Source organism: Notamacropus eugenii, chromosome 5, assembly GCF_028372415.1.
Source record: "Notamacropus eugenii isolate mMacEug1 chromosome 5, mMacEug1.pri_v2, whole genome shotgun sequence".
NCBI lineage: Eukaryota > Metazoa > Chordata > Mammalia > Diprotodontia > Macropodidae > Notamacropus > Notamacropus eugenii.
In genome coordinates this window covers 132,416,470-132,442,021 of record NC_092876.1, presented here as the reverse complement: position 1 = coordinate 132,442,021, position 25,552 = coordinate 132,416,470, and the positions used below count along the sequence as shown (strand labels likewise).

Sequence of the window (25,552 nt, the reverse complement as noted above, 5' to 3'; positions counted from 1 at the left end):
TTGATACTGTACAAGTCCTCAGGGTAACAAAGGGGACAGCCCTTTTATTTCACCAGACAAAAAATGTAGATGAAGGAATCATATAAACCCATAAATAATATAGAAGATATATAAAGTTTTATAATAGCTCATCAAGAATCATACAATTCGTCTCCTCTCTGGAAGAGGGAATCTTAAAAGACCTCCAGACTCTATCCAGACCATCATCCCAAGGATTATGCTCTCCTTTATATTGAACTTGGGGGTGGCAGCATCCCAAATTTCCAGTTAGTCCCTTTTTTACCCTTATGAATCCCTCTGAAAGTTTGAATGTGGCTGTCTCTGCTGCAAGGAATCCATTAATGACACTTAAAGGTGGAAATCCATCCCCTCGCCCCCCGATTGCTGTGCTCCCAGGATCTCTCTTGAAGGAAAACAGAAGGGTGGAAAGTATGGAAATGTCTGAAAATTGATTGTCTGTACCAGGTAGGGCAACACAAAAGGCTGCTGACTCCTTCCACAACAGTTTCTCCTCTCAGATTTGTTGTTTTTCAGTCCCGTCTGACTCCTCATGACCCCATTTGGAGTTTTCTTGGCAAAGACACTAGAGCGATTTGCCATTTCCTTTCCCAGCTCATTTTAGAGAGAGGAAACTGAGGCAAACAGGGTGAAGTAACTTGCTCAGGATCACATAGTTAGGAAATGTCTGAGGCCAGATTTGAACTCAGGAAGACTGACTTCAGGCCCTGCAGTAATGTGGCACCTAGCTGCTTACATCTTCCCAGAGGTCCAAGCCAAATTAATTTATCTGGAGGCATCCCCAGCCACTGAGACTGAATTAAGATATTACTTTCTACAAGGGATCTCTTTATAGAGGGTGATGTTTTCAGAAGGGCTGTGAACTTCATTAATGTATCAGGGGATTCTCCTGAGAACTTCATAATTCCTTAACATATCTCTTGCTTTATCTCGGACCCTCACCCCCAATCACCGGCTCAGGCTGATTATTATATTACTATCTCCAGACTCTATGAGCCTGGGCCATAGGGAAGGAAGGGGGCTAAGAGCTGGATGTGTCCTTCCCTGCTCCACTGAGGGTGAATCCAGGCTTGGTTAGGAAGAAGTAAGGCCTTAACCACTAACCCTTGAGAGTCAGGGAGCAGTTGACTAGTGGACTCTTTCCAGCAGGGAGCAGGAAATGTGATTAAAAGCAAAAGAAAGAACCGGGAGTGAGTGGGACTGTAAGCTACTCTGGAGCCTTTCTCTTCTCTCAGAATCTTTCACAGGGATTCTAAATGGTCACCCTGGGAATCCTCCTGAAAGATTTTAAATGTTTCTCTCATTGTGGGATTGGGGATGGAAGAGAGAGGAGAGAGAGTTTACATGCTGCTTTCAGGAATCCTTCTGGAGAAATATAAATGGCCTCCTGGAATTCTGGAGACATATTCTAAATAATGGGGGTCTGGGGAAGGTCAGGGGGGGGCATATTTGGGAGGGAAAAATGTATTTCATTTTACTGCTAAATTTGTTAGGAAAAATTGGTATCTTAAAATAATGATTAATACTCACTAAGCTAATTTGCTCATCTTTCCTTCAACTCTCAAGATTATAATATAATGCAATAGAGAGAACACTAGATTTAGGATCAGCTTGAGTCCCCAGCCAGTCATTAACGAACTGTGTGCCCCTAGTAAGCCACTTCTCCTCTGAGACTTCATTTCCTCCTGGAAAAAATAAAGAGAATCAACCCTTCCCACAAATCATTTCTTTGCTTTGGGCCTCAGTTTCCTTATATGTAAAATGGGAAAAATCATCCCTTTCCATCTCCTTCCTAGGAGTTCTGTGAGGGTCAGGTGAAAGAATGCGTAAGGGAGTTCTTTTAAGCCTTGTAACTGGCTGGTTTTGTTTAGGACTCTTCACTTCCCTCTCCTCATCCTCCCAACCAATCTGGACATTTGAGAAATTTGGCAAGAGCAAAACAGTGAGGGGGCCAGGGGTATGTGTGGGGGAGACTAAGTGCTTGACACACAGGAAATGGTTGGGGGTGGGGGAAGATAAGTCAAAAAGAGAGAGAACATTAGATGTAGAAGGGCCCTTGGAGCATAGAGTGTTTGTGCTTAGACATGGGAGGAGGCTTAGGACAGAGACTATGGAATTAAGAGTTCAAAAAGTTTTTAGAGATTTTTTTTAGTCCAGGGGTTCTTTTTGTGTCATGGAACCCTTTGATAATCCAATGAAACTTTTAAACTCTTCTTAGAATAATTTTTGGTTTTTGTAAATATTCATAATTTTTTTTAAGGCAATTGGAGCTAAGTGACTTATTCAGGGTCACACGGCTAGTCAATGTCTGAGGCTGGATTTGAACTCAAGTCCTCCTAATTCCAGGAGAAGGATTCTATCCACTGTACCACCTAGCTGTCTCTTAACATTCATACTTGAAAAAAATGCTAAATTTCATTTTGAGATTAGTAAAAATATATATATTTTTCCCATCCAAGTTCATGAACTCCCTGGTCTGTGAAACTGCAGATTAAGAACCCCTGATTTAGCTCAGTTCCTTGGGTCACAAAGAGGTCCAAGATCACAGTACCAGAAGGCAACTGAGTTCCAGAGAATTTGGAAGAGCTATCCTTCTACTGGATCCTGGGGAAGATAACTTGGGAGGAAGGAGTCCGGACCTGCTCCTCTGGATTGTGAGTGAAGGACTCATCCCATCCTCTTGTAGAGAATTGTAATTATAAAGTCACAAAGACACTGTCAGAGTTCAGGAAGACTTTAGACTATAGATTTTTAGAGCTGGGGGAGACCTTGGAGATCATCTCTAGTTCTTCAGCTTTTTTTGTTTCATGAATCTCTTTAAAGCTACAGAACTCTTCCCAGAAAAAAAAAATGTTTTAAATGCATAAAGTACAGAAGATGACATAGACAACCAGTGATATTGAAAAATAGATATCAAAATATATGTATTTTTTCAGGTTCAAGGAGTTCAGGTTAAAGACCTTTAATTTAATCCAAGAGTTTCATTTTACAGATGAGGAAACTGAGGTCAAGGAGGGAAAGAGACCAAAGGTTACATCTAACAGTCCTAGGCTTCCTCCAATATCCCAAGCTGCCTGCTAGTATTTGAATAAAATATCTTATGCAGACAGAGATAATTAAGGGAACTGGAGAGGAAGGGATTTCAAACTTGTGAGAACAAAATAAATTTTCATATCTGCTGCTTTCTTGGAGGAGGATAGAGTTTTAGCTGTTTTCTCCCTTTAGATTGATGTTCCGAAGAACTACCAAAAAAAGGCCAGGCTCCCAGGTCTCCCTTATCAGGTGCAGGTGCCAAGTATAGGGTCTGAGAAAGTTGGGGCTGGTGAGTTAGGGTACCTGGATTCTAGTGCTACCTCACTTTGATAAATTTGGAGAAGTCCCTTTCCTCATGGGCCTTTAGTTTTCCTCCTACTTGAAACAATGGGGTTGGGCTAGATGAGAGGAGTAGAGGGAGAAGTTTTGTTTTGTTTGATCATTGCGGTCCTGTCTGACTCTTCTTGACTCTGTTTGGGGCTTTCTTGGTAGAGATGCTAGAGTGGTTTGCCATTTTCTTCCTTCTCCATCTCATTTTACCTATGAGGAAACTGAGGCAAACAAGTTTAAATGGCTTGCCCAGGGTCACAGGTAGCATCTGAGGAGTCTTTCTCACTCCACCCACTTTTTCATTCCATCTGGCTACCCTACCGGGGAGGGAGGAGAGATCTTGAAAGGTATTTAACAAGAAGAAGGAGACAAAGCCATTCTGCTGTTTGGCTGACACCCAGGAGAGTAATATGTCAAGTGGTTAGAAACGGAAATGGAAGTGAGATTGTAGAGGGATGCCAAGATCAGGAATCCAGAGTTTTTCCTGAAACCACTGGGAGCAAATAAGATAATTTATGGGAAGGTTAAGTAAACAAGCATTTATTAAGTGCCTACTATGTGTCAGACCATGCTAAATGCTGGATACAAAAAAATGGCAAAAAATTATCTAATAGAGGGACTTTGAAAAGGATAAAATGCTATACAAATGAAAATTATTGTGATTAATAATTGAAGGGAACATTGGATATAGGTTCCAGTACTGACTCTGTCACTAATATGCTCTGTGACTGGGCAAATAACTTCATCTCTCTAAGTCTGATTTGAAAAATGAATGGAGAATGGAAGAGGCATCTATCTATACAATGCCTATTATGTGCCAAGTAACTTACAAATATTATCTGATCTTCACAACAACTCTGTGAAATAAGTGATGTTTAATTATCCTAATTTTACAGTTGAGGAAACTGAGGCAAACAGGGTTACCTGATTTGTTCAGGATCATATAGCTAGTGAGTATCAGAGGCTAGATTTGAACTCATGTTTTCCTTACTCCAGATCTAGCTCCTCATCCACTGAGCCTAGTTACCTAATGGTTTACTGTTGTTTGTTGTGGTTGGTCCTTTGTCCTTGAAAAGGACCACTGACATCAGGAGGGTCGTGTCTTAACTTAAAAGTGAATTGAATTTAAATGAGGAAGAGCTGTGCAGTCACCAGCCTCGCTCTTTCCTCCAGAGTCTAGTGACAAGACATAAGGCAAGACAACTGGCCATTGGTTTAAACTAGGTATTGCTAAGTGCCCTTTCTTTAAATCCTATAATCCTGGATAGGGTTGAATGAGAAGAATCTGGTGACAGAGTTTGGAGTTCCAGTCTTGCCTAAAGAGGTTTCCACCCTCCACCCAGAATTATCTTCAAGCTTGTTAATAAGATAATGATGGTTCATCCAGGTGAAGGAAGGGTGAGGCTCAGTTCTCTCCACATGCCTGGGCTAGAGGGGCAGCCAGAGAGGAGTTCAGAGTTTCTCTCCATATCTATACCTACCTCTCTTTCCTCCCTTCCTTTCCCTACCTGTTGAGGTCTGGAAACTATATGTTGAGGTTTGGAGTGGTTGGGACCTCAAAATACCGACACCCTAGGTCCTGCCTGAATAAATTTGACTCAAGCCTTCGTTTAGCCAAAGTAAAACAAAGTTTATTAAAGATTTGCCATATTGAGTTGACTCTTAAGAATCCTCACCATTTGTGAGGCTTGTATTGATTGACTAGAGGACCAGATAGAATCTGAGCTAGATTGAATCTGAGTGCCTTTATGGAGGCAAGAATTATCTTACATATAGAAAGACTGTGGGAAGGATCTGGGGGTGATCTAGTAGTCTGGGGTGATGGAAGGAGGGGTTCAGGAAGGGTCTTGAAGGAGTCCAAGGAGGATCCCGATGGGACTGGGGTGACCTGAGGTCAGAACCAAGAAGGTGGGATTCTGATGTGATCAAGGGTGGGAAACTGCTGCAGGCAGACAATGGAGAGTTTAGGTGGAAAGTAATTCAGGATGGGAAGTAGCTAGAGGCAATTTGGAGGCAAGGGACCATGGAGGACCAGGCTAAATTAAGGGTAACAGCCAGATTAAGTGGGAAGATTCAAGGAGAGTTCAAGGAGGTCCCTAGAATCTGTACCCCATCATACCCACATGCATTCCCTCCCCTGCATACTCTTCCTTCTATCCTTCTAGGCTTTCATCTTAGACCTCAGGTTCCAAAACATCTCTGGAGTCTGGTGTCTCCAGGATAGCTGCCTAGTGGTCTTAGGAAGCCAGCAGGGGCTTGGGGCCCAATTGTGCCTCATGCGTTCTGCACCAACTTCCCCTGAATATCCATCTGAAACTAGGTATATCTCTCCTGGGGAAATCTTCCAGATGCCCATTACACTTCACAAGAGGCAGTATAGTTTCAGGCAATGCACTTCACTTAGAATCAGGATACCTAATTCAGACCTAAAACAGTTGTGCAAATTACTTCTTTGTGCCTTTTCTGTGTTTCCTTTTCTAGAAAATGGGACTGCACTGTCTGTGTCACAGGGCTGTTGTGAGGAAAATGTTTTGGAAACTTTAGAGTGCTATAGAAATGGGAGTTATTATTATGAATAAATCAATTTACCAAACAGATTAAGCACCTACTGTGTACTGGGGTCCCATGCTTAGAATGACTGGGTGAGAAATGAAAAATCATGTAGTTGCTGCCCTCAATGAACTTATAGCCTATTGGAGGGGTCTATGGGGTGATCAGGAGGGCTAGCACCTCTGGTGTGAGGGCTTGCCAAACCCTTTTCAGGGTTGCTCATTCATCTTTGGTGTCCACCTTCACCCAACTCTCACCTGTGGCTCCAAGAAGCTGTAGCATGCACAATGGCCACACCTCAGTAAACTGTCTAGGCAGACAGGCTAAACCAGGTTCACTTTAATCAAGGGGTTGTGAGTTAGTGGAGTGTCTACCCTGAGCATATGAAGACTTCCCCGATGGAATGGATGGATGAGAACAACTTGTTCCTACAACCTGCTGAATTGAAGCAGGTTTTGGGGTGGGGGGTGCGGTGAGGGTGATGATAAGGCTTAGAGCTTGGTTAGCATCCAAGAAGCCAAGGTCATCCAGTGCATCCTGGGCCATCAGCCAGTCATTTTGACTTTTATCATGCCACAGGACTTAGATGACTGGGTGAGTGAGTGAGGTTGATGACTTTGTGAAACTCTGCCTCACTTTAATCCAATTCACACAAAATTCAAGATATCACTGTGATGTCACTGGTCCTCTTCTTGAGAAAAGGAAAGATGAAAAGCACCTCGTAAGAGGAGTAGAATGGGCACATAAATAACTAGGTTAGAAGGTGGAATGTCATGAGGGTGATGCACAGATCCAGAACAAGAGCTCTGGGAAAACCTGAAGAGAGAGAGAGAGAGAGAGAGAGAGAGAGAGAGAGAGAGAGAGAGAGAATCCCTTCAGTTGGACAGTTTCACAGAAGGGAGGGACTTGAAAATGAGGGATGAGAGATGGGGTAGGGTGGAGTCTAATCAAAGTATGAGGAGTGGTATGATTAAAGTTTGAGAAGAATGGTATGGCTAGAATGTGTGAATTAGACTGAGGAAAGACTGGCCCCATCAATCAGTCCTTCAAAAGGATCAATTAGTCCTTCAAAAGATCACCACGCATTTATCAAGCCCCAGCATTTATTAAGCACCATTACATGCCAGGAACTTCTGATACAAATTCCAAAAGGGGAACAGGCTGTGCTGTCTCCCAGCTTACGTTGTATTATACATAGAAATCTATATCTGTATGTATTATACATAGGTAAATAAATTAGAACAAATTGCCATAGGATAAACACCTGGTAATTAAGGAAGAAGAGCAAACACAAGTAGTTGGAGAGGTGAGGGCAGGAAAGACTTTGTACAGAAGATGGCAGCTGAGCTGTCTTGAAGGAGCAGAGGAGTTCTTTGAGGTTGAGGTGAGGTAGGAGTGAACTCTGGGGATGAGAGAAGGCTAATGTAGGGATACAAAAAGAAGGCTGAGGGCTGAGCCTTGGGGAGCATCCGCAGTTAAAGGGCATGATATGGATGAAGATCCAGCTAAGGAGACTGAGAGGGATTGGTCAGGCAGGTGGGAGGAGACCCAGAAAAGTGGTGACATGAAAACCTGGAGAGAAGAAAGTACCCAGGGGGTAAGGGGGCAGCAGTATCAAATGCGGCAGAGAAGTCAAGTGAATGAGGACTGAGTAATGACCAGCAGATCTGGTAGTTAAGAGATTGTTGGTAACTTTGGAGAGAACAGTTTTGGTTGAGTGATGAGGTCAGAGGCCTGATTGCAAAGGGTTAAAGAATGAGGGATAGGAGAAGACATGGAGGAACAAAGGTAGAAAAATTTTTCTAGAGTTTGGTTGAGAAAAGTCAGAGAACTACTGGACAGCATAGCTTGAGGGGATAGTAGTGCCTACTGAATTTTTTTCTTTTTAAAGAATGGGGGAACTTGGGTATGTGTGCAGTCCATAGGAAAGTAAGTGGAATTCAAGAGATTAAAAAGGAGGAGAGAATGATTGACAATGCAGTCTGTTGAAGTTAGCAGGGGTTGGAATCAAGGATTGCAAGGATGGCAAGGAGAAGGGTCACACAGCAGAGTTGGGGTGATGTCACAGGTTTTGGAGTTGAAGCAAAGGGGAGCAGGAGCGAATGACTTGTTTTCTCAGTAAAAGGAGTTGTCATCAGCTTAGAGAGAGAGTGTGGAGAGATGTGGGAGGCTTACGCAGAGATGGTTTGGAAATAGCTTCTGTGGAGAAAGAGATAGAGACTCAATTGGGGAGGAATCCAAAAGGACTGCCTTGCTTCAGTGAGGTTGTATAAGATGAGTTGTATAAGATTCGGTTGAGGTTGTATAAGATGAATGTTTAGTGGACGCAGTAAACACAGTTCTTGAGATAAGGAGTGGAGGACGTTAAATGCAGGTTGAGTTTAAGCTTTATTGGTCAGCAGTGGGGTTTTCTTCAGGAGGGCCACAATCATGCAATCATTCATTCAACAAGCTCCTATATGCCATGGGAAGCTAGGTGGTGAGTGAATACAGCGCTGGGCTTGAAATCAGGAAGACATCTTCATGAGTTCAAATCTGGTCTCAGACATTGCCTAGCTGTGTGACCCTGGACAAGTCACTTCATGCTGTTTGTCTCAGTTCCCTCATCTGTAAAATGAACTGGAGAAGTAAATGGCAAGCCAGTTCAGTATTTCTGCCAAGAAAATACCAAATGGGGTCACGAAGAGTCAGACAGGACTGAAAAAATGACTGAACAACACTGTTCATTTCATGCTGGGGATACAAAAACAAACAAATGAAATAATCTCTGCATAGTCTCTGTTCTGGAGGAGCTTACAGTGTCTGGTACATTCTTCCCCCATCAACTCACTATCCCATTCTCCACAGTGGTCCTTCCAAACCTTTTAAACCCTCCTCAAGTCTCCCATTGCTGCCCTTCACCCCACTCTCAGCAGAGAACCTTGCCTCTTACTTTACAAAAACATGGAGGCCATTTTCCATGAGCTCCCTCTTCTTCCCTCTTCACCTTTCATTCAGATAGCTTCTGTCTCCTTCACCCCTGTCTCACATGTGAAGTGACTGGACTCCTCGCTAAGGCTAACTTCTCTACTTGTTCAAGTGATCTCGTTCCATCCCGTCTCCTCCAATAGATCACCCCTCTCTCCCCCTCAGTTTTTGAATTCCAATTTCTCCTGGCCTATTGACATTTATCTGCTGCTTAACAAACATGACCCTGTCTCCCCCATCTTAAAAAAAAAACACCATCTTTGCTAACTCATAGCTCTTCTGCCCATTGTAGCTAAATTCAGAAAGGCCATTACAGTAGGTTCCTCCACATTTCTCTCTTCTTACTTCTTAATCCCTTACAATTTGGCTTCTGACCTTCTCATTCCACCAGAACTGCTCTCCCCAAAGTGATTTCTTAGTTATCAGATCCAGTGATGGCCTTTCCTCAGTCCTCATTCCCCTTGACCTCTCTGTAACCTTTGACACTCCTGATCCCTCTGTCCTCCTGAACGCTCTCTTTTCTCTAGGTTATCTGGACACCACTCTCTCCTGGTTTTCCTCCTTCTTACCAGACTACTCCTTCTCAGTTTCCTTTGCTGGATCCTCATCTGCATCTTGTCCTCTACCTGTAGGTGTCCCTCAGCATTCTCTCCTGGGCCTCTTTTCTTCTACTATACTACTTTACTAGGTAATCTCATGAGTTCCCACAAATTTAATGACCATCTCTATGCTGGTGAATGCCGTTGATTCTGAAATCTACCTGTCCTTCTCTGCTCACCTCCAATCTTATATTTCCCCCTGCTTGGATATTTAACTTAATACGTCTAAAACTGAACTTATTATCTCTCCTCCTAAACCCTCCCCCTCTCCTCCTACTTTTCCTGTTATTGTAGAGAGCAACATCATTTTCCCAGTGCCTCGGGTTCACAATCTAGGGGTCATCCTGGATTCTTCACTATCTCTCACCACCCTATATCCAAGCTAGTGCCAAGACCTATCAATTTCACCTGTACAACATCTCTCAAATGTATCCCCTTCTCTTCTCTTACACTTGCCACCACCCTGGTATAGGCCCTCATCTTCTTATGCCTTGATGATGTAGTAATCTGCAAAAGGATCTGCCTGCCTCAAGTCTCTCCTTACTCCAACCCATCCTCCATTCAGTCGCTAAAGTGATTTTCCTAGAGCACAAGTTGGACCATGTAACACACATTCCCAATGCAACTCCCCTTCCCCAAGTAAATTCTGGTGGCTCCCTAATACCTTCAGGATCAAATACAAAATGCTGTGTTTGACATTCAAAGCCCTTCATAATTAGTCCCCTCTTACCTTTTCAGCATTCTTACATCTTACTCCCTTTCATGTACTCTTTGAGATCCATTGACACTGATCTCCTGGATAATCCTCAAACAAGACACTCCTCCATCTTTCGGCTCCAGGAATTCTCTCTTGCTGTCCCCCATGAGGAGGGAAAGCTTTTCCTCATCTCCCTGGCTTCCTTTAAGTCCCAACTAGAGCCCTATCTCCTACAAAAAGCTCCTCCAGACCCTTTTTAATTCCAGTGCCTTATCTCCGTTATTATCTATTAGTCTATATAGCTCCTTTTGTATATATTTGTTTTCATGTTGTCTCCCAAATAAGATTGTAGATTCTTTGAGGGCAGGGATTATATTTTTGCCTCTTCTTGTATCCCCATTGCTTAGCATAGAGTCTGACACATTGTGGGCATTTAATAAATGTTAACAATTGATTGACATAGAAAGGGATTACAGGACTCCATTTCAAAGAAGTTAAATGACTTTCCCAAGGTCACAGAAGCAGTATGACAGTGAGATATAGAACTGAGATTCAACCCTAGGCCTTCTGACCTGAAATAGAATTCTGGATTGAGTTTGTCACATTCATAGTTATTAATACATTACAATAACTTCTTACAAGTATGGTCGTCAGGGATATAGTCTCCCTATATCTACTGGTCCTCTTTTAGTCTAAGGGCCATGTGGGGGAAAGCTATAGCCACTAATCAGGCTACTATTTTCACAGGTCAACCAATCAATCAACAAACCTTTATAAATTACTTACATGTGTCAGGTACAGGAGAGTGTGTGTTACGGAAAGGTCTTGAATTTAGGTTTCCTGTCTCTTAAGTCAACAAGTTTTTAATTAAATGCTTACTATGTGCCAATAAGTTCTTTTCCCTTTCCTTTGATCTCTTTGGGATACAGGCCCAGTAGTGGTATTGCTGAGTCAAAGGTATGCAGTTTTATATGCCCTTTGGACATAGTTCCAGATTGTTCTCCAGAATTGTTGGACTAGTTCACAACTTCACCAACAATGCCTTAGTGTTCCTGTTTTTCCTCATCCCCTCCAGCATTTGTCATTTTCCTTTTCTGTCTTGTTTGTCAATCTGATAGGCGTGAGGTGGTACCTCAGAGTGATTTTCATTTGTATTTCTCTAATTAGTGACTTAGAGCATTTTTTTTCCCATATGACTGGATAATTTTGATTTCTTCTGAAAAATGACTTTGACCATTTATCAACTGGGTAATGGCTCTAATTTTTATAAATTTGGCTAAATCATCTCTGAGGTCCTTTCCAGCTCTCAATTTAAGGTCTTTCTCTTTATGAGGCCTGAATTTCCTTGTTTGTAAAATGAGGGATTTGAACTAGACAATGTCTGAGGTTTCTTCTAGCACTAACATTTTGTGATTCTGTAGGTGGTAACCGGACAGGTTGAGGAACTTGTATACATCTATCTTAGTTTTAATAGCCAATCCTTTCTTAATATTCAATCAGTTATCTAAGGTTTGCTATACACATATAACCCAGCCAAGAACTTGGAGCATCTGATCTCTGATCACTTGAGGATTGTGACCAGGGACTTTGAGTGATTTCTAGAAGACAAAGTCTTATTCTAACAGTCATTCCAAATCTTTTGTGTACTCCTATCCCTTCCCCTTTGAGCCCAGCTTCAGTTTTCTTCTCTGAAATATCAAAGGGTCGGACTTGCTTCCATTTTGAAATCCTTTGATCCTAATAGCCCTGGGATGATCAGGGAAAATTTTCTGAAGGATGTGGGATTTGAACTGGGTCTTGAAGGCCTTTATTTCATAGACCAGGGTGGCTTCTTGAGTCTGGTGAGTAGGTTGGGAAGCTTAGCTTGGTTTGCTGGAGACAGAACCTCATTCCTTGCCCATCTTCCTGCCCAGTGTCTGAGACATCCCTAGGTCAAGGCCATCATCCGGGGCCCCTACTGGGTGGGTGGGCGACTGTCCTGGCTCTCTGCAGTGTTACCAACTGCTTGCCTTCTCTGCCTTGTTTCCTTTCCCGTATTTTCAGATTCATTTGGTGGGGAGTGATGGCATCTGAAGCTAGGGACAGATGGGACCCCTGAGGGGAAGGCTGTCCACCCACACGGAAACTCAGGGCATGGGCTCAGCAGCCAATCTCCTTGCCACAGGAGAGATACCCTAAACTTTTGAGTCCTGCTTAGAGGGAAGGGGTGGTAAAGGAAAGCATGAGAAGCAAAGTCCCTCATCATTTCAGGGAGGTAGCAGGGGGATGGTAGAAGCATCCATGGATTTGGAGTCAAAGGACTGCTATTTGCAGTAAATTTGATAAATTTGGCCAAGTTCTTTAGACTTTTTGGACCTCTGTTGACAGCCTGTGAAGCTTGTATTCTCTTATGTATTATTTACAGGTGAAGAAACCAAGGCACAATTAAACTTGTAGGGATGAGTAGGTTTGGTCCCTAGGCTGGTGCTTCTAGCCAGGTAATCCCATTTTATTCCAAATCCTTTTGGTTTTCATAAGGTTCCCTAGAGGTGACTTGATATATACAGCTCATGATTTGGAATAAGGAGACATGAGATCAAATTCTGTCTTTGCCATTTATTACCTGTGAGTAAGTACTATGTGTTATTCATCTTTGCTTCCTGACAGTGCCCTACAGTGGACTGAGTTTCATATATAACCCTTACTAGGTGGTGCAGTGGGTAGAACCCTGAGCCTGGAGTCTGGAAGACCTGACTCTGGCCCAAGTCTGGTCTCAGACACTTTCTAATCATGTGACCCTGGGCAAGACACTTAACCATGTTTGCCTCAGTTTCCTCATCTGCCAAATGAACTGGAGAAGGAAATGCCAAACCACTCCAGGATTTTTACCAAGAAAACCCCAAATAGGATCACAAAGCGTTGCACATGACTGAAAACAACTGAACAGCAGCAGCAGCTGTGTGGGCAGGCCATTTTCTCCTCTCTGTGCCTCAGTTTCTTCCTCATGGGAGATAAAAATATACCTAATGACATGATCAATCTGCTGGAGTACATAGTGAGGATAGTGCTTTGTCAGTGGTGGAGTGTTCTTAAGTTCTTGACCTGGACATAATAATGCCTCTATTCAATCCAGATTTTAGGTCTCAAGGGGAAGACAGTCCCTGTCCTCCTAGGTCTCAAGGAGGAGACGTAGTCCCTGACCTCAGGAAGGTCCCAGTCCTGGCTTCAAGGAACCCTTAGTTTGAGAGGGGGACATATATTTCCCCAGGCCCCAGATAATTAGAGAACAAGGCAGGATGGTTCCTGAGTAAGTTCATTAAGATGTATCTCAGACTCTTAGGGGCTATGGGAACTTGGTGTGGGCTTGGATGTTCAAAAAGAACTTCCTGGGAGAGGCAGTTTGAATCAGGTCAGGTCTCCTCCCTTCTTCCATCCGTTTGACTGTTCAGCCCACAGTACTCTGGTGTTTTGCAAGAATCTTGATAACATCTAGCTCAGCTGTTGCCAAAGCCATGGCCAGACCAAGGGCTTGGGCAAAGGGTGGGGGATGGGATGGGATCTACTGTCCTAAAGCCAGACTTTCAGGAGCTGAGCATCCCCCATAGTGGGACTCAAAGTTGGGGCTAAGACAATTCTGTATGAGAACCTGTCTTGCATGCCAGGAGTCAAAAAGCTCAGGATTTGACAACTTGGTTGCTAATCTCAAAGATCCTAATAACATATAAATGCCATAATCCTTATCTCTTCTGTTTTCCCACTAATTCCTGAATATCTGTGAGCTATTTGCACATGGGATGCTACTCTTGATTCCCCTCTGAAGTTCCTCTTCCTGTCCCATTGACTCTAGAGATCTAAGGTAGAGGGTAAGAGAGGGGTCAGTGAGGTGGGGGGCACAGGTGTCTAGGGTGGGTAAGTAAGTAAGGTTCATGTGTTTTGGGTGTGAGTGTGTATGTATTTGAATGTGTTTGTACAAATGCAAAGGAACAAGGCATTCTAAGAAATGGGAGTCCATCCATACTTTTAGAATGCTGTAGAATCTTGGAACCATTCGTCCATCACATTTTTGAACCTCAAAATTTTAGAAGAGTGAATTTTTTTAGGATTATTAAATTCTCACTTCTTATTCTTTGAGATAAAAAAGCCCAAGAGACAGAGTTTGGGGGTAATTAATAATCAATTTATTCATTAGGCTAGCTGCTAATAAATTGTTGGTCAGTGGTTTGCCTCAAACAAAACTATGGGGATCCCTGAATGTTTAAATGCCTTTGGAAAAGATGGCTCTGATAGGTGAAAATCAAACTGGATTGGTGAACAATTTATTAATGCGGAGGTGGGGCAGAAGTCTTCCACTCTCCCTGCTGAGAATATGACTTGAACATGAGACTCAGCTGCCTCTGGCAATCTGGACAAAGGAATTCATCTCTGCCCAGAGTACTCTGGTTGGTTTTCTCCTTCACGAACAAAATTCCCCTATACTGCAGTGGGAGGGGTGGGCTCAATGCTTTAGGGTTGGAATTTGCCTAGATTATATTCTGTAGATCACTCTAAACCAGGGGTGGTGAACCTGAGACCTTGAGACCACATGCCTGCAAATAGATGTAAAGCCTTCTAGTTGGGTGGGGTCTACAGAGCATTTCTTGTCCCTTCTACTATGTCCTAGAGAATCCCATTTTATCCTTAACATTTTATCCTTATCTTAAACCTTTTCCTCCTCTGACTCCCCCAGAAGACAAGATAACCCAGGCCACGTTCTCTGGTATTAGAGGCTCCTGCTGTCATGTCGGTGACCCAGTGCACAAAGTGCTGGACTTGGAGTCAGCAAGATCTGAGTTTGGTATGTAGGAGCTGTATGACCCTGGGCAAGTCATCTAACCTCTCTCAACCTCAGTTTTGTCATTTATAAAAAGGGAATAACCTACTTCCCAGAGTTGTTGTGAGAACCAAATGACAACACATGTCGCGTGCTTTGCAAACCTTAAAGTGCTGTATAAATGGTCACTATTACGTACATGCTAGCCATTCACATTGGTCTAAGAGGTGTAGGGGAAGGCGTACTCCTTGCCTTTTCCAGATGCCCTTTCCATTTCCTTGTTTCTGGACCAGGGGCATACTCTTGTCCTATCTAGGGCCTCATTGCATCTAATTTCTGACCCCAAGATCATATTCCTTCCCTAGTGCCAGCCTCCACCTCATAGCTTGGGCCACAGTTCTTTTTCCTTTGTTAACACATTCAGAATCTTGCTCACTGACTTCCTCTTTTCTCCAACCCCTGCTTTTATATTAGGGGACTTCCTTGGTATTTCTTTGAACGGGTGTTCAAAGCACCTATGATCTGGACCTTCATTTCCCTTCAGCCATACCACAGGGATGGCTGTGCCCTCAGTCTCCACATTACCACAATGAATGGTTCCACTTTTGTATCTGATCATAGCCTCCTATCATCATTCCATCTATCTCTTTGCCTCTGAAATCTGTTTTTTGTTCTCACTGTGACCCCTGGTTTCTCTAGCCTCCCTGCTGTCCCAGGCCATGACTCCATCTCCGGCTTCCCTTTCCTCCCTTCCCAAACTTGACTCAGGAGCTCATCAGTTCAATGTCAATGTCCTGTCAAATCCCTTTGCCCCCTTGACCTGTAGCCACTCATGCCTCATTATCTCCCTCCCAATCTGCCACCACAATTCTACCAAACAGCTTTGTAGATAGGGAGCTTGCTGGAGGAAGTCCCTGAATCGAGCTGTTAGTGACTGTCACTACAAGCTGATGTTATCTCATCTCAGTGGGCCCTCTCTCCATTCACTGTAAGGCCATTCTTTTACTCTTCCTCATTTGAATTTTCTTTTAATTTTTTTTAATATTTACTTAGTATTTTATTTTCCCACAGTTACATGTAAATGCAATTTTTAACATTCATTTTTAAAACTTCCTCCTTTGAATTTTAAAATGTTTATTGCTTTGTTTTTGTATCACTTTCATTTCTGAATATATCCCTTCCTTTCTACTACCCAGGGAGGTGTCCCTTGTAACAAAAAAATTTTAAAAGAAAGGTAAGAAAAAATAAATAATTCAGCAAAACTAATCAGCAATCACTACCACCAAGTAGTTATTTTAAGACAGCAAAACTCACCAATGTATTAACTGAGTCTGATAGTATTCTCAGTGTTCTGCTTGCATAGTCTCACTTCTGCAAAGAAGGGAGAGAGATAGATTTCTGGGACATGCTTGGCTTAATTGATTTCCTATAGCATTCCTCAAAGCAGCTGCTCCGAACCTTTTCTCTCCTCAAGCTTCCCATACCACCCTCTGTCTCCTGGCACCCCCCTCCTCAAAGCCCCAACAACAACCCAACTACAAAAAACCAAGGGTGTGCTGGAGCCAGCTCTGATCAGCTGGGGAGAGGGGAGGGCTTAAATTTTCAATCGACTTCAAATCTCGACTTGTTCTATTGTTTTTTTTTATAATCTAGACTTTAGAAAGTGTTAACAATGCATTTTAAACTTAAAAATGTGTGTACAGACCTCCCCCAACCTGATTGTTAAATATTTACCAGCACACCTCTGTGTAGCTCTATAAATATGCTTGAGCTCAGCAAGAAAGCAAAGAAGGTCGGAGGAAATGTAAGTTGGGTGGGTTATCACTTCGCACTCTCCTGGTTGGCCCGTGACCTGCCAACCAACCATCTCCAGTCTGTCTCTAGTCTGAGAGGATCAATTTCATGATAAATATGAATCTTAAGTAATAAGTGTAATCGATTAATGTTAATTGAAATTTTCCTTTTTAAAATACAGTTTATTTGCAAAATAGTTTATTCATTAATTATACCTTTACTTGGAAAGTGAGCTATTAAAAACCTATCTGTGGCCCGAAGAAGTTTAGCCTATTTTAATTTTGGTCCCTACCTGCTGCCAAGTTATGCAGGTCTGATGAAGTGTTTTAAGGTTTGAAAAGTTCATTGCATTCATGATCTCCTTTGAGTTTCACAATATTCCTCCTCTCTCTCCGCATTGGATCCTAGAATCTTAGATTTAGAGGTAGAAGGGATATTATGATAATCATGATCACTATTACTAGTGTTAACTGTGTGACCTTGGCCAAGTCCCTTCCAATCTTTGGGTCTCAATTTCCTCTTAGAAGGAAAGTTTCTTTAGTAAGGTAAGTGCCTACCCTGTCCTTTACAGCAAAGGAGGACAAGTGTGAAAGTGTTCTATAATTGTGAGCCTAGGATGATGATAATTATGACTGGTGTTGTTAACAACCTGTAATAATATTCTCTTCTGATGCTTCATTATAGTAGGGAGTTTCCCTTGGACTCTCACATGCTGAAGCATGTGAGCATATGAAGGCAGGTTATAAGCTCTGGCTGGTCTCCTCAGTGAAGGCTTCAAGGGAGATTCTATAAAGTCCTGTCAGGCAAGCCAATCTAATCAAATGGAACTTAATAAGGATAAACACAAAGTCTTAGGCTTGGGGGTATCCTCAGCACCTAGCAGAGTGCCTGGGGCATGAGAGGCAATTTCATCCTTCTTGGTTGATTAGGATGGAGGAAGGTATATGAGAAGCCCTAAGGCAGCTGGAGACAATGAAGGGAAACATGACCAGATTGAGATGCAGTGTCATTTCCCTTCTCCATGTCTTTGCCCAGGCCATCCCCCTCATGTTTATATGCCTTCCCTTCTTATTTCTGTCACTTGTAATTCCAGCTCAGGTACCTTCTTCTCCAGGATGTCTTTCCTAATCTCCCCAGTTCATAGCATGATTAATAATAATAACTCACACATTTAGGTTTGCAAAGTGTTTACCCTATGAAAAAGCTATTAGTATCCCCATTGATGGATGGTGAAAACAAGGCTAAAAGAAGTAAGGTGACTTGCCCAGAAGTGTCTGAGGCAGACACATTTAAACTCAGCTCTTCCCAAAAGCCATCTAGTCCAACCCTGCCATTTTACAGATGGGGAAACTGAGGCAGAGAGGTTAAATGACTTTCCTAAGGTCCTGCAGGTGGTTTTAACAGCCAAAAATGGGAACTTGATTTTAGGCCACATTAGTACGAGAAAGAGAATTCTGCCATAGTCTTCTGGGTTCAGACCAGCTCCAAAATCTTGTGTTCAGGTCCAGTCCAGATATCTCAGAAAGGCTGTTGGTAGATTGCAGCATGTCTGAGAGATCATGAGGAGCCTGGTGAACACTGGAGGGCTGGTAGCCCCAACCAGAAAGGTTTATTTAGCCTAGGAGATGGCAGGCACTGGGGAGAGTGAAGAAGGGCTATCCTGAGGAGGAGAGAATAGGTCTGTTCTGTTTGGCCCAAGAGGGCAGAATGAGGAACAAAGCAGGGTAGGAGAGGAGAGACTGGCAGATGCTCTTTATAAGGAAAAGAAGCTTCCAAATAATTTTGATTGTCCCAAAGAGAGTGGACTACCTGGTAGCAGGGAAAGGGGAGTGAATTCTCTGTTACTTCTGGTCTTCCAGAAAATCGTTGGACGACTGACCACTTGTTGGAAATCTTACAGAGGGGATTCTTGTTCAGGTACAGACTATGTATGTGTCCTTTGAGGTCCTTTGACTCTCGGAGATTCCATGATTCCCTTTGTTAGGAAGTTCTTGGATTGAGCCAAAACTTAACCTCTCTTATAATTTCCTTGTTCTGGCCCCAGAGCCACATTAGGCTTGGCCTCTGGACCCTTTGCCTCTGGATAGCCCAGGAGACCTTGGAAAGCAGTGACCTTAGAGTGACTGTCCTCTCTCCCTCTCCCCTAAATCATAATGGAATCCGGAGTCAGGAAGATTGGAGTTTGAATCCTGTCTCATATGTTAGTTGTATAACTCTGGGCAAGTCACTTACCTTTTGTATGCCTCAGGTTCTTCATCTGTAAAATGAGGTGAAGGGTGCACTCAGTGGCCTGAGAGATTCTTTCCAGTTTTAAATCTATGACTCTATGGTTCTCCACGCTGGACTAAACATCTCTTAATCCTTGTTTCTCTGGTGATGCAATTCTTGACCAACCCCTAACAATAGCTCCCATTTCTGTATCAGTTCAAAGTTTGTAAAGTGACTTCCTCATAACCTTGCAACATTGGGTGGTATGAGGTTTATTACAATCCATACTTGACAAATAAGGAAAGTGAGGATCAGGGAAGGGAGGGCATTTGTTCATTGGGGGCACAGAAGTGATTGGAACTCGAGTCATAAGAGAATTGGAGCCAGAAAGGACCTTATGATGAATCCAACCTCCATTTTTCAGATGAGGAAACTGAGACCCAAAGAGGACTCAAGGACTTTCCCATGTGTCATGTAGGTAAATAGGGGAACCATGATTAGACCCCCAAACTCTTGACTTCAAACCCAGTGTTCCTTCCACTATAGCCTCTTGCTCGAACCAGATCTGTATGTGATCTCAGGGGGGGCAGGAAATTCCCTGCACCAATTCAGTTTGGTACCTTCTTTGCCACTTTTAATCTTAGAGATTGCCTGGGGGCCTTAAAAGATTAAGGGATCTACCTAGAGCCACCTAGCCAGTAGAAGTCAGAGGTGAGTCAGGAACCAGGTCTTCCTGACTCCAGGGCCAGCTGTCAAATCGGTTGTTATGCTTCTTGATTGCCATGATTTAATTCTTCTGGACTCCCTTCTGCTCTGTTCCTCCTTTTTTTCCCCATCCTTGTGCCTTGTCCCTGGGGTGCACCATTGTTTGAACCTTAGTAGACTTTTGCTGGGATTCCCATACCAATGAGCTTTCAATTTCAACCTCTCATCCAGCACAATTCAGTCCTCATGCCTGCTTGGGTCAGGCTTCTTCATCCTGACTGACGAGGACTGGCACTGAGCCAGCTGATGCCAGTCTCCACCTTTCAGCCAACGCCAGGGCTCTCCATGGGCCAGGGCCAGTGTATCATCTGACTGCCCTAAATTCTGTGGGGCCCAGGTGGGGATCACCCCCATCCCTTGTTTCTGCCCTTGAACCTGGGAGGATTGTAGCAGATGAAAAGACCATTCAGTCAGGGGCCAAGTATGGGGTAATAGGAGGTGCCCTTGGCCCAGAGCCTGGAGATCTGGGCATCAGTTTCAGCCCTGCTACTGCCCTTCTCTTCTACCCTGCTTCCAAAAGTAATCTTTATAAGGCACAAGTCTGCCCAAGTTAGAGACAAGATAGAGCCCTGAACTTGGGGTCAGATCTCTTACTAGTCATAGGACCAATCAATCATCATTTAAAGAAAAAGGATCTCTAAAGTGCCTGCTATGTGCCAAGTTCTGTGCTAGGCACCAGAGAGACTGACAAACGTGAACCAGTCCTCGCCCTAGAGGAGCTACAGTCTAACCAGGGGTGACATGTACATGTATGTATGAAGTAGATTTAGACTAGCTACAAAATGAATTAGTTTGGGGATGGAGAGTCTAGGAGAGGGTAAGGGTGGGGCTAGGGTCAGGAAAGGCTTCATGTAGAAGGTAGGTGGTCCTTGAACTGAGTCTTAAAGGATACCAGGAAATCCAAGAGGTTGAGATGAGGAAGGAAAGCATTTCAGGCATGGGGTACAGCTTGAACAAAGGTATGGAGATGGGAACATCATGTGAGAGGAACAGTGAGTTCAGTATAATTATACTGTGGAGTGGAGGTGTCAAACACCCCACCCCCAAGTTAGTATGCAGCCCTGGGGATCCTTATATATGGATTAGGAGTCTCCTACTTCTATTTGAGGTTGACCACTACTGCTGTAAAGTGTATGGAGGGGGAGTAATGCATAGAAAGACGGGGGAGTTTGGAATGGGCCAGCAACAAGGGCTTTGAATGTCAAGCAGAGAAATTTGTATTTGATCCTGGAGGTAAGATCTACAGTGAGTGGAGGAGATCTGTTGCTTGAGAAAAAATCATTAGCAATTATGAGGAGGATTGATTGAAGTAGGGAGAGACAATTTGGAGACCATTGTAATAGGTGAAAGAAGGTGAAAGAAGGGTCTGAACCAAGGTGGTGGTTGTATGAAGAGAGTGAAGTCACAATCCCCCAACCTCAGTTTTCTCATCTGTAAACTGGGAAGAATAATGCCTGCGGCTATCTATGTAGTTGGGAGGTTCAAAAGATCTAATATATGGAAAGTACTTTGTGCATCTTTAAAAAGTTTGTCTAGCAGAACATAAGCTCTCCAAGGGCAGGGTTATTTTAGGGTTTTTTTCGCCCTGTATTCTTAGAGGGTGGCTAGCATAAAGTATTGTGCACTGCAAGTTTTTTGGGCTGGATTGTTACTCCTACTCAAAAAGCTTCAGTGACTTCCTATTGCATCTAAGGTAATGTATAAATGTCTCAGCCTGGATCTGGAGTCAGACGTCCTGGGTTCAAATCCCAGCTTTGCCACTGACTCCCTTGGTGGCCTTGGACAAGTCATCAAACCTCTCTAGGCTTCAGTTTCCTCATATGTAAAATGAGAGGATTAAGCTATACAAATTCTAAGCTGTAAATCTTTCTATAATCTTATTCCTGTTGTTTCAATAGTATTTCATATTTTTGTTTTCCCTTTCTCATACTCTGAGAATTTGTATGTTATTCTCTTCCCTCCCCCCAATGTTTCCCTTCTTTATCTTTGCTTCAGATTTTTTAAAATCTTCCTCTAAGGAGCAGCCTGGGTGCTACCTCCTTTTTGAAGTCTTTCCTGAAACTGTCTTCAGTTACCTTCAATCATAATTTATTTCTGCACATGTTGGATTATTCAGTAGGGAATAAATTCTATGAGAGAAAAGCCTGTTTTGTTTTTGTAGCATGGTACCTAGTACACAGTGAACAGTTAGAGTTTGTTGCATTAAATTGTCAAGTTCTATATTCCACGGATCCTTCCAGCCTTGACAATCTGTGCTCCAAGGTTCCTTCCAACTGCAGTTTTCTATGACTCTATCTCCACACATTTCTCTAAAAAAGAGGCTGAACTTCTTCATGTATAAAATGAGGATGCCTGCCTTTGTCTTCTTTGTGGATGACTTCTTTTTTATTTTATTTTTAAAAATCATTTCTTTTTCCCCCACTTACGTACAAAGATAGTTTTTAACATTTATTTGAAAAAAATTTAAGTTCCAAATTTTCTCTCCCTCTCTCATCTCCCCCCCTCCCTGAGAGTATTATATTTATTTATTATATTTATTATAGGTTATACACATTGATATATTTCTATATTAGCCATGCTACAAAAGAAAACACAGACCAAAAACAAAAGAAAAAAGAAATGAAAAATAAAGTTAAAAAGTATGCTTTGATTTGCTTTCAGACTCCCTTCAATTCTTTCTCTGGAGGTGAATATATTTTTCATCATAAATCACTTAGAATTGTCTTGGGTAAACAGCTAAGTAATTCACAGTTGATCATTGTGTACAGTATTGGTGTTCTGGTATATAAGGTTCTCCTGGTTCTGATCACTTCACTTTGCATATGTTCATAAAAGTTCTCTCAGGTTTTTCTGAAACCATCCTGTTCATCATTTCTTATAGCACAACAGTTTTCCATCCTTGTGGATGATTCTAACAATAAGCAAGGTAATGGATGTGAATGGGTACTAGAGAAAATTAAGCCAGGGAGGTAAGTTAATGCTAGACCCTGTGGAATTTGTGGCTTTGAGTTATGGAGAGCTAGCTATTGCAGAGTCCTGAGCTGACAAAGGGCTTAGTTAGGGTTGGACTGTATTGGTGACTGTGGTCCTATGTGTAGGAGGAAAAATTAGGGAGATACTGGAGGTGGGAAGGCTTAGGAGAGGCTCCAACAATCATGGGCTAGGTCCTGGGCTCAGATTCATGAGGCTGGACAGGGGGTGAGGGACACTGAAGTTTGGGGTAAGAAGGGATCAGGACTTGTAGTCAGTCAGGCTAGGGCCAGAGAGAAGCCGGAATGGCAGGAATAAGAACAGGTTTGGGGGAGAAATGTGATGACCTCAACCCCACCCTAAGGGCACAGGTGGCAAGCTGGGTTAAACCAAGACAAAAAGAAGTCAGGAAAGAATTAGACACAAAGTAGATGCTCATTCGCTGGGGGGAATGTCTAAGCGAATTGTGGTACCTGAATGAAATGAAACATTACTGACAAATATGGTGAACCCAGTATTGTGGAGAGACTTAGATGAACTGATACAAAATAAAATGAGAGGAATCAGGGAAACAATATATACAGTAACTATTACAATGGAAATAGAAAGAACAGCAACCACAAAGCAGTTGAAACTAAATGTTAGAAAATTATAAAGAAGACGGAGCATGGTCCCAAAGACAAGGTATGAAAAGACACCTTACACTTCTTTGGGGAGGTGAGAGTCTGTAGGTATGGAAGCTTCCTTGCCTATAACAACAGATTTTTTTCAATGCATGGATTGATTTTCGTGAATTTTGATGTCTCTTCCTCTTAAAAAAAAATCTTTTTTTATATAGGGATGGCTCTCTGGAAGAAGGTGAGCTATACAGGGAAATGTTGAGCTGTATTCAGTGGTGTCAGACTCTTTGTGTGGTATTTTTTGGGGGGGGAGGCAGAGCTAGAGTGGTTTGCCATTTCCTTCTCCAGCTCATTTGACAGATGAGGAAACTGAGGCAAACAGGATGAGGAGGAAACTGAGGCAAACAGGATGAGGTGACTGGTTCACACAACTACTAAGTGGCTGAGACCAGATTTGAACTGAGGAAGATGAGTCTGCCTCTCTAAGCCTGGTGTTCTACCCACTGTGTGGGTAAGATAAAAACAGTAGATTACTAAAAAAAAAAATTTTTTCGATGAAAGAAATGTAAGGTTTTTCTAGTTCCCAGGAAACGGTCTGGTTCTGTTAACTCTGAGTTCCCAAGGAGAATCGTCTTCTTAGCTCAGCAGTCCAATTTCCTTTTAGGCCTATGCTGAACTCCCATGATCCCCAAGAGGCCATTTCTGTTATCCCAGGCAACCCATTATAATTGAGCTCTAGCACCTTCCCTCCATTAGTTCAGCGACCTAATATTTCCATTAGCCCCCATTGCCTGATTGCCTAGGAGACCTCTCGCCTGATTTCCATTAGTTTTGTTGCACAATCCCTTTTAACCGCCCCACCCCCCACATTGATGTCCACTGATTTTCCAGAAGTTAGCCCTTCAGTTGGGTTCCTTCGAGGCTTGCCCCCAGATTTCCATTAACTCTACCACCCCATTTTCATTTTTCTCACTTACCTGATTTCATCCGGGTCATTGGGCACCAGTGGGAATTTCTGTTTTGGGTACTTCACTAATCCAGAAGACCCAAAGCCACCCAGCTCTTCTCACGGGTTACTCTTGTCCTCTGGGGACAGGCCTCTCCAAACCCTGTGTGCCCTGGCTGGGAGAGGGTCTATTGGCTCTCTTTATGAGTAGGGAGAGAATAGGAGACCTGTGGGGGTAGAGAGTCCAAAGACAGCCCTATGAAGGGGTGAGAGAATTGAGATGGCTAAAGTGGAGAGAGGAGGAAGGGAAATATTTTTCCCCTCCGGGGATGTTTAGTATTAAGAGTAAAGTCCTAGGGAGACTTGATCAGTGTATTTACAGACTTGAAAGGCTAGCATTTGGAAAAGAGATTAGACTTGTAGTTAGCAGGAACTAGAAGTGAAAGTTCAACCCCTGTAGTTGACAGATGGGGAAAACTGAGGCTCAGAAAGGTTGTCATTGGACCAGGCTAAACAGGTCAGAAGAAAAGCTGGGATTTCAACCCGGACCTCCTCTGATTGCAGTGTTCCATAGGCCATGAGAAGCTATAGAGAGAGTTTTCAGGTCAGTGTAAGAAACAAGGGCAGCTAGGTGGCACAGTGGCTAGCATATCAGTCCTGAAGTCAGAAGGACCTTAGTTCAAATCCAGCTTCAAATACTTACTAGCTATTCAACCCTGGCCAAGTCACCTCCATTGCCTTTCCCCCCTCCCCCACTAAAAAAGAAAAAAACTGTCCTAAAGAGGAATAAACTATTTTGGGAGGTCATGGGTTCCTTATTGTTGGATGCCTTCAAGTGAAGACTGGATGATATTGGGGATATTGTGGAGGTCTACAAGCCCCGGGGGTGGGAGTGGACCCAGGGTTGTCCTGTACTCAAGAAGACCAGCAGGAAGTATTGCTCTTTCCCCAAATATCAGCATCCTGGGGGTTGTCCCACTCTAGTTACAGCTTCTAGTTAAGTGCCCCTGATTTCCTTAGGTCCAGTGGCAAGAGTCTTCCTACCATCATTATTGACCTCTCTGACTCACAAAACAGATTAAGATCAAGTGAGTCGGTCCCTTTGTTAGAATGTAGGCCTGTTCAGGTAAAGCTTGGACTGGATACCCTCTGAATTCTCTTTCAACCCTGAGATTCTGCGACTGCACTTAAGACTGAGATTTGGCAAGCATCCCACATGCCCCTGTTCCCCTGCCACCCACTCCTCCACCATCTGTTTCCTGGTCA

The 25,552-nt window shown here is 43.1% G+C and overlaps 1 protein-coding gene across 4 annotated transcripts in view; it reads left to right on the top strand.

Annotated features, from left to right (window-relative positions):
* P2RY2 (purinergic receptor P2Y2) overlaps positions 1 to 25,552 on the top strand; it is a 165,976-nt gene that overhangs the window by 116,158 nt on the left and 24,266 nt on the right. Inside the window, exon 1 of one of the 4 annotated variants that reach the window (XM_072610938.1) lies at positions 14,782 to 15,007. The exons of the other annotated variants lie outside the window; for them this stretch is intronic. The gene's annotated coding sequence lies outside the window, so the exon portion shown is untranslated. Of the gene's footprint in view, positions 1 to 14,781; positions 15,008 to 25,552 lie in introns of those variants that run through there. 4 annotated transcript variants of the gene reach the window in all.